General features: G+C 45.4%; 1 long non-coding RNA gene across 2 annotated transcripts; it reads left to right on the plus strand.

The window, feature by feature from the left end:
• Positions 1 to 584: 584 nt before the first annotated feature.
• On the plus strand, positions 585 to 6,871 carry LOC120102349 (uncharacterized). 2 transcript variants are annotated; one of them, XR_005503773.2, is made up of 3 exons: positions 591 to 839; positions 3,441 to 3,593; positions 6,070 to 6,871. It is a non-coding gene; the product is annotated as an uncharacterized LOC120102349 (long non-coding RNA). The 2 variants fall into 2 exon arrangements; XR_010066226.1 differs by having other exon boundaries at positions 585 to 839; positions 3,441 to 6,871.
• The last annotated feature ends 269 nt before the right edge of the window (positions 6,872 to 7,140 follow it).

Raw genomic sequence — 7,140 nt, forward strand, 5'->3', positions numbered from 1 at the left:
TCTGCACCACTCCGTTTCAGTAATGGTTAAGGAGTCAGCCATATGAGAGACTTCTCCATTGTCACCAAAAGCAACACATTGTAAACAAAGATATAGTGACTAACAGACACACTTGGGCGGCAGCCGAGGTTCTTTGCCAGACTCTGAGATAGTCTAACCTTTCTGGATTGTCAAAATAAAGACTCTTACTACTGCCCAACAACTGTCACCTCGTCTGTGAGCTGCCTTACAGTGGGCTGCTTAGTAGTATTATACCACGCCTAGCCACATATTTCCCATTGGTGGCAACACTTTCTCCTTCACAGAGGGCAAAAGAAGGAGTGTCCTTAGATATTGACTAATTTTTTAAAAAAATTACGAAGACCAAGACCAGTATGATGGGAATTTTTCTGTTATTGAACCCATTACAATTCTAAGTACATGAGGGAAGAGAAGAAGCCACAGTTAAATGCACAGCACAGACCATTCTAGATCCTGCACTCACTGGCTATGTTCTGGCCTCCTCATAATGTTACTGTAGAGACTAATGAGGTCACAGTAGCCTCCTCTGGCTACAGTTTGGCTTTCTGCACTTTTAGTTACTCATGGTCAGCAAAGATCTCCAAACACCAAATAGAAAATTCCAGAAATAATTAGATTCCTAATTCTCAAGTAACATTTATTACAGTACCTATTATTCATATTATATTTTAAAATATTATTTTCTCACTGAGCCTTATTTACCCGTGAAACATTAGCAAGAGTCTATGTGTACATGAAGAATATGGCTTATAGGCAACTCGAACTGCCCAGGATCTCAGCCATGCATCGTGAGCTACACAATATATCCCGTGGGCAAGGTGGGTGTGTGTGAGAGAGTATATGTGTGGATATACTGATCTCTTTTTATAAGCTCTTCTTCCGTCGTCAAGTAATACAGTACCACTGCCAACAACATGGTGGGAAGAATGTGACAGACACCTGCCCATCACTCTCTGCTGCTCCTGGGACTTTTGCCCTCTGCAGGGAAGTATTCCCATGTGTTGGATTGAGATCTCCTGCCCTTCATTTCTTCAGCTACAAATACGGGGGTGTAACCTTACCTTCACCACATCTCCACCATGCCAAGAGATGCAGGAAAGAGCAAACAACTCAAACTGCCTCTTTTCTGAGTCCTCCCAGGGACTTTACTTCTGGGTGTAGCTATCACAAGCTTCCTTTAAGGTTGATCCTCTAAAGTGTAAATTTAATGGACATGGTGGCCATTTTCCACTGGTTAGTTAGCATGACTCCCTCAAAGAGAAAGGGCCTTTAGAAACTCTCTCTCTCTCTCTCTCTCTCTCTCTCTCTCTCTCTCTCTCTCTCTCTCTCTCTCTCTCTCTGTGTATCTGTGTGTGTCTGTGTGTCTGTGTGTCTGTGTGTCTGTGTGCGTGCATGAATCAGTGATTTACTGCATGGGTAACCCCTTTTGTAACTGAAGCTGGTTCAACAGTCCGAGCGAGATCACTCAGGTGTTTTTTACAAGACCAGTAGGTTGTAGAAAACACAGCAGTTCTATGTTCTCTTCATGACCTTGAGGCTGGCTAGGCAGAAAGTTTGAGGTAGAATTCAGAGAATGGGATGAACACTGGTCTCTCTCTATGCTGGTGTTGTAAGTGACCAGGAGGAGATGGTGGCATCCTTCATAGTGGAGCTGAATACATACATCCCTGACGCAGGAAGCAGAGAGGCTACAAAAGGACTCAGGGGGTGCAGGTGTCGTAAGTTTAACCCTACAGGGTGAGCAAACTGAAGGAGCACCAGCATCAGCCAGGACAGCACCTCATGCCCAGTTCCGGCCTTCCAAGCAAGAAACACAGTTGCAACTTTATTTCCACTATCCAATTTCATACAAAATATGATCGTGGCCCAGACCAACTGGGACCTGCACTGAGAAGGGAATTCTGGGAAATGTAGTTCCTAGTTAACAAAGTGGACCCTGTGAACCCTCTTCACTGGCTCTATGAAGAGAACCTGTTGAAGATGAAAGGGACCAACTGCAGAAACATCATCCAAGCTGTAGACCCGCTGATGGCGGCTTTAATCGGAGTCCTGTCATTTCAAATCAAGATGCCTAACCAACATGGGAGCGAGTTCTACATCCTACTGCCAGTTAAGAAGTGATTCCTGCAAAGACCATCATTTTGCTATGGCGATTGGAACAAAGTAAAGGGGAGGAGATGAGGAGCTCACAGAGTTTTCAGTTTTGGTGAGAGACAATTTGCTAAAGATTGGCAAGAAGCTACAAAGCCCTATGCTCAAACACTGACGGCGTTTGTCATGAGCTCATCAACAGACGGCAAGTAGAAGTTTTATGGGAGTTTAGTCACAATGGTGTGGAAAGCTAGACATCCTGGTAAGGCCTGTTGGCTGAATGGCTCCTGAGTGAGGCTTTCATGCTTTAAACTTTCTTTGTTATTTCTACAAGCTGAGCAACCTCATCTGACCCAACCCACCAGTTTTAAGAGGGTCCAGACTCCTAGCCATAATCTCAAGAGGTTGAAAAGCAAATATAAATTTATTTACGGAGTGGAAGAATGCATTTTCTCAGCAACTAGAACCCTTGCAGCCATGCCCTGGGTTTGTCTCTTCCCAGGACAGCTCTACTCATGGTAAAGGACGTTTGAGGATTCAGAATGCTGCTTTGACAGAGATTTTCACCCAGGTTCTTGTGAAGCCTCTCTCGTGGCTCTCATACTCACACCAATTGGTCAAAATGCCAGTGAGTGCTTGTGAATCCCAGTTTTCCTTTCTTAAGTCATTTGTGGATCCCATTCTATTTTCTGTAACACTCTGGTGTTTGAGTAGCTATTGAATATTTCCTAAACTACCTAACCGTCCCAGTTACAGACTCCAGTTGGTGTCATGGGTGCAGACATGCGGCGCCATCATTTGGAACATGCTTCTGAAAATGAGTTCTGAGGACAACTCTTTTTGTCTCCCTGTTCCAAAAGCCCATTACACACCAGACGCGTGCACACACACAGATGCACACAGAGGCCAGAGGAGTATATTAGCTGTCTTTCTCCATTGCTCCTACTTACTATTTGAGACAAAGCCCTTCCTTCACTGAATTCAAAGCTTACCATTTCAGCTAAGCTGTCTAGGATGAGCCTGTCTCCACATGTACTCCACTCCCACCATTGCTAGGGTCATTCGCATGTGCAGTTGTGACAGGCTTTTATGTGGGTGCTGGGGATCTGAACTCAGGACCTCTTGTGTTTACAGTTCTTAGTCACCGAGCCATCTCGTCAGTCCCTGGTGAAAGCTTAATTTTTTTTAAAGTTTATTTTCTAGTTTCAGTTTCAAACATAATAAATATAGCATGAAGAAAATGTAGGATGCTCTGTAAAAATATTTTTAATCACTTGTCTTCTCAGGTAGTGACTTAATCAAACTGAATGTCTGTTTACCAATTATAGGAAGAAGAGGATTCTGGGAAAGTGGAACAGATCTCAGCCTTGTTCAGTGGCTTCTCTTCATGCCTTGGTCCTGATGCAAGCACCATTATTTGTCTCTCACTGTATGGCTCCAGTCAGTGGCTATCTGATGTCTTCCCGGCAGCCAGCATTCGGGTAGCAAGTGAATCAAATGGCAGTGTTCCCTGGAACGTAGCCCAGAAAAATCACAGCATCTACAAGGCCTTACTTCTACCTCCTTTGCCTCCTCCACTCACTGCCAGAGCCCTTGGGACTTTCCTGCAGCCTCAGGCCTGGCTGGGTTCTCCTACACAGCTCTCAGAAGCAGAATCACCACATGGAGACACCCGCCCTGGACACTGAGCTCAGGAAACGCCCCACTCACTTCCTCTTCACACTTTTCCTTCATCCTTCCTTCCTTCCTTCCTTCCCTCCCTCCCTCCCTCCTTCTCTTCCTTCCTTCCTTTCTCCTTCCCTCTCTTCCTCCCTCCTATCCCAGGGTGTGTGTGTGTGTGTGTGTGTGTGTGTGTGTGTGTGTGTGTGTGTGCATGTGTGTGTGAAGGGGGGGCAGCGCAGGCAGGCAGGCAGGCAGACAGACAGACAGACAGAAGAAAGTGTGCACGAGCCTCTGGAGTCAGAGTTTCCTGTGGTGTTGAGCTGGGAACTGCACTTGGGTCCTCTCCAAGAGAATCAAGTTTTCCTCACTGCTGAGCCACGTCTCCAGCTCTGCTTTACTTTTCTTCAGACTGTCTGCCAACACAAAAACATCTTATTGAACTCCCTGGGAGAAGATTGTGGAGAGACAGCAGGATGTAGGGGCACCCTACAGACACACTGGTTTTCTTCAGACCTAGATGGGGTTAGGGCCTTGAGATTTCATGGCCCTTTTCTGGTTTGTCCCAGTCCTGCCGGTACCTTTAGAAAGAGTCCTTACTCTGGTTAGAATATGTCTCCACAAAGTTCACATCCAGGAAACATGATCCCCAAATTCGCATTTGGAGAGAGGGTCTTTGGGAGACAAAATGAGAGCGTGAAGGCGGCCCTAATGTTGATTTTGGTGCTTGGCTGAGCTAGCTTGAGCTAGCATCTTGCTGTGATGTGGTATAACAGGGAAAGCCTTGGGGTTGGAGATTTAGCTCAGTGGTAGAGCGCTTGCCTAGCAAGCGCAAGGCCCTGGGTTCGGTCCCCAGCTCTGAAAAAAAGAAGAAAGAAAAACAAACAAACAAACAAAAAAAAACAAACAAACAGGGAAAGCCTTCACCAGACGATGGTGGCATGCTCTTGAACTTTCTCCCTTCCAAAACCACAGGCCAAACAAACGTCTGCTCTTTGTAAGCACCCCAACCTCAGGTGTCTAGGTTATAGTGCCATAAAACAAACTAGGGCTTGTCCTCTTCTGCTTCTGAGTCACCCCTTTGCGGGGCTGTCTTGTGCCCCTCCCCCAACCCATATTTTTAGATTTCACCTTCTGAGACTAGAAGGTGGTGGCTGTCCTGGCAACAGGTGCTGAATTGTCACAGGCAGTGTTATTTGATCCAAGCATCAGGGTAGCCTCCGCCCCAGTAATCAGAAGAGGCCTTTTCTCTTCCTGTCAGAGTCTGACATCCTGTAGGCATGAGCATTATGAGCTAAAGCATCTCTAAAAATTAAGCACTGAATCAGGCCCTTTATTTATAGCTCATTTTACAAATGTGAATTAAAGTGGCCCAGGCTTATGACACACTCAAATTTATTATCCCCACTTGATGGCCTGGATAGTTAAATACTTGGGTGAATAAACTTAGAATTCATTAGGCCTCATTTTCTCATATTTCATATATTTGCAATCGACTCTCTTCCTTGGCAGTTTTCAAACACGAAAATTAAGCTGGCTCTGAAATTTATGGAAGCTTTCTCCTAATATTCCTTTAATTGGAAACTCATATGCAGCTTCCTAAGCAAGCCACCCGTGGAGATAACTTATATAATTGAGCTACCTTATTGTGTGGCTGCTTATTACTCTATTTTCTAAAGCTGTCTTATCTCTGAAACGCCATAGAGGTAAGTACTGCACAACCACAGCTGGAGGATTAGGCTACATTTGGGGTTTTGGTTTTTTTTTTTTAACCTTTGGATTGATGTCAGGAAGGGCTGATCACTTACAGGTTTCCTGTACACCATTGAATGTTAATAGGGCATCTTTGGAGACCCTTATCCCCGGGACAACATCATGTTATTCGAAATAATTAGAGGACCACAGGAGCTTTTCCAAGGGTAAAGGAAGTCTGCTTCTCCAGACCCTAGGAAAATAATTCCTTCTGTCCCACTTGTCCCATGTGAGGGCAACACTTTGGACATCTTATTGACAGTTGTAACAGAGAGGGGGTGAGAACCAGAGGGGAGAGGGAAGCAGAAATCATGAGAGCCACAGCAGATCTGAGAGGGGTTATACTGTTCGCATCTCTGTGAGGTGTGCCAAAGATGAGACATCGCTCCAGGATTAGCTGTCCACCGCGGAACTGCAGGGCAGGAGTGCGGTGCTAGTGATGCCTAAGCTTTTAGAGCTGAGCGCCATCAGCACACGCTAGCACCAAGCACTTGAGGAGAAGCAGAGTCGATCAACTAACACCTGTGTCTTTTCTTTCATTCACAGGCCCAATTTCAGATGCTGGGTTCACGGCGTTGTTCTCAGCGCTGTGCGTATATTAACTCCATTTAATGTGCGTGGAACCCTGGGGGTGGGTAAGTAGCAATGTTCTCTCTGTGTGATTGGGGAGACAGAGGCTCTGAATAGTCAGAGGCACAAAGCCAGTGAGTGGATGAAGAGGAAGTTGACTTTCAATTATATACGCCAGAGTTTGTGTTCTTAACCGCTGTATTTTAATTGGTGTTCTCCATGGATACAGAAGACTTGGGAGTGGTGTGTGTGTGTGTGTGTGTGTGTGTGTGTGTGTGTGTGTGTGTTGTATCTGTGTGTGTGTGTGTGTGTGAGAGAGAGAGAGAGAGAGAGAGAGAGAGAGAGAGAGAGAGAGTGTGTTTGTGTGGATGTGGAAGCTCAAATCCATAATCTAATGACACACCCTTAGAGATACCTAGGCAGAGGGACTCTCACCTAAAGAACTGGCTCAATAAGTTTGTCCTCTGACCATGTCTGAGAGAGATTTTATTGGCTGGTGATTGGTGTGAGAAGCCCAGCCCACTATGTATGGCTTTAAGCAAGTAGCTATCTATAGTCCTGGGCTGTATAAAACAGTAAATCAGAGAGCAAGCTGAGCCAGGGGGTGGTAGCACATGTCTTTAATTCCAGCACCCAGGAGGCAGAGGCAGAAGGATCTCTGTGAGGCCAGCCTGGTCTATGGCATGAGTTCCAGGACAGTCAGGGCTACATAGAGTAATCCTGTTTCTAAAAAACCAAAATAAAATAAAATAAGCTGTTTCAGAGAGCAAGCCAGTAAGCAGTGTTCCTCTCTGATTTTTTCTCCAATTGGCTTTGGGTCATGGTGTTTATCATGGCAACAGAAAAGTGCACTAGAACAAGACTCAAGGAAGATGGAAACCCATGTTCAAAGGCAGCCGGCAGGATAATTTCTTGGCGGGGGTTGGGGTGGGGTGAAGTCAAACTTTGTTCTTTTTAGACCTTCAACTGATGGGACATACTCACATTATAGAGGGAAATCTGCTTTACTCAGAGTTTAGTGATTTAAATATAAAAACATCCAGAATA

Source organism: Rattus norvegicus, chromosome 4, assembly GCF_036323735.1.
Source record: "Rattus norvegicus strain BN/NHsdMcwi chromosome 4, GRCr8, whole genome shotgun sequence".
In the NCBI taxonomy this organism is placed as follows: Eukaryota; Metazoa; Chordata; class Mammalia; order Rodentia; family Muridae; genus Rattus; species Rattus norvegicus.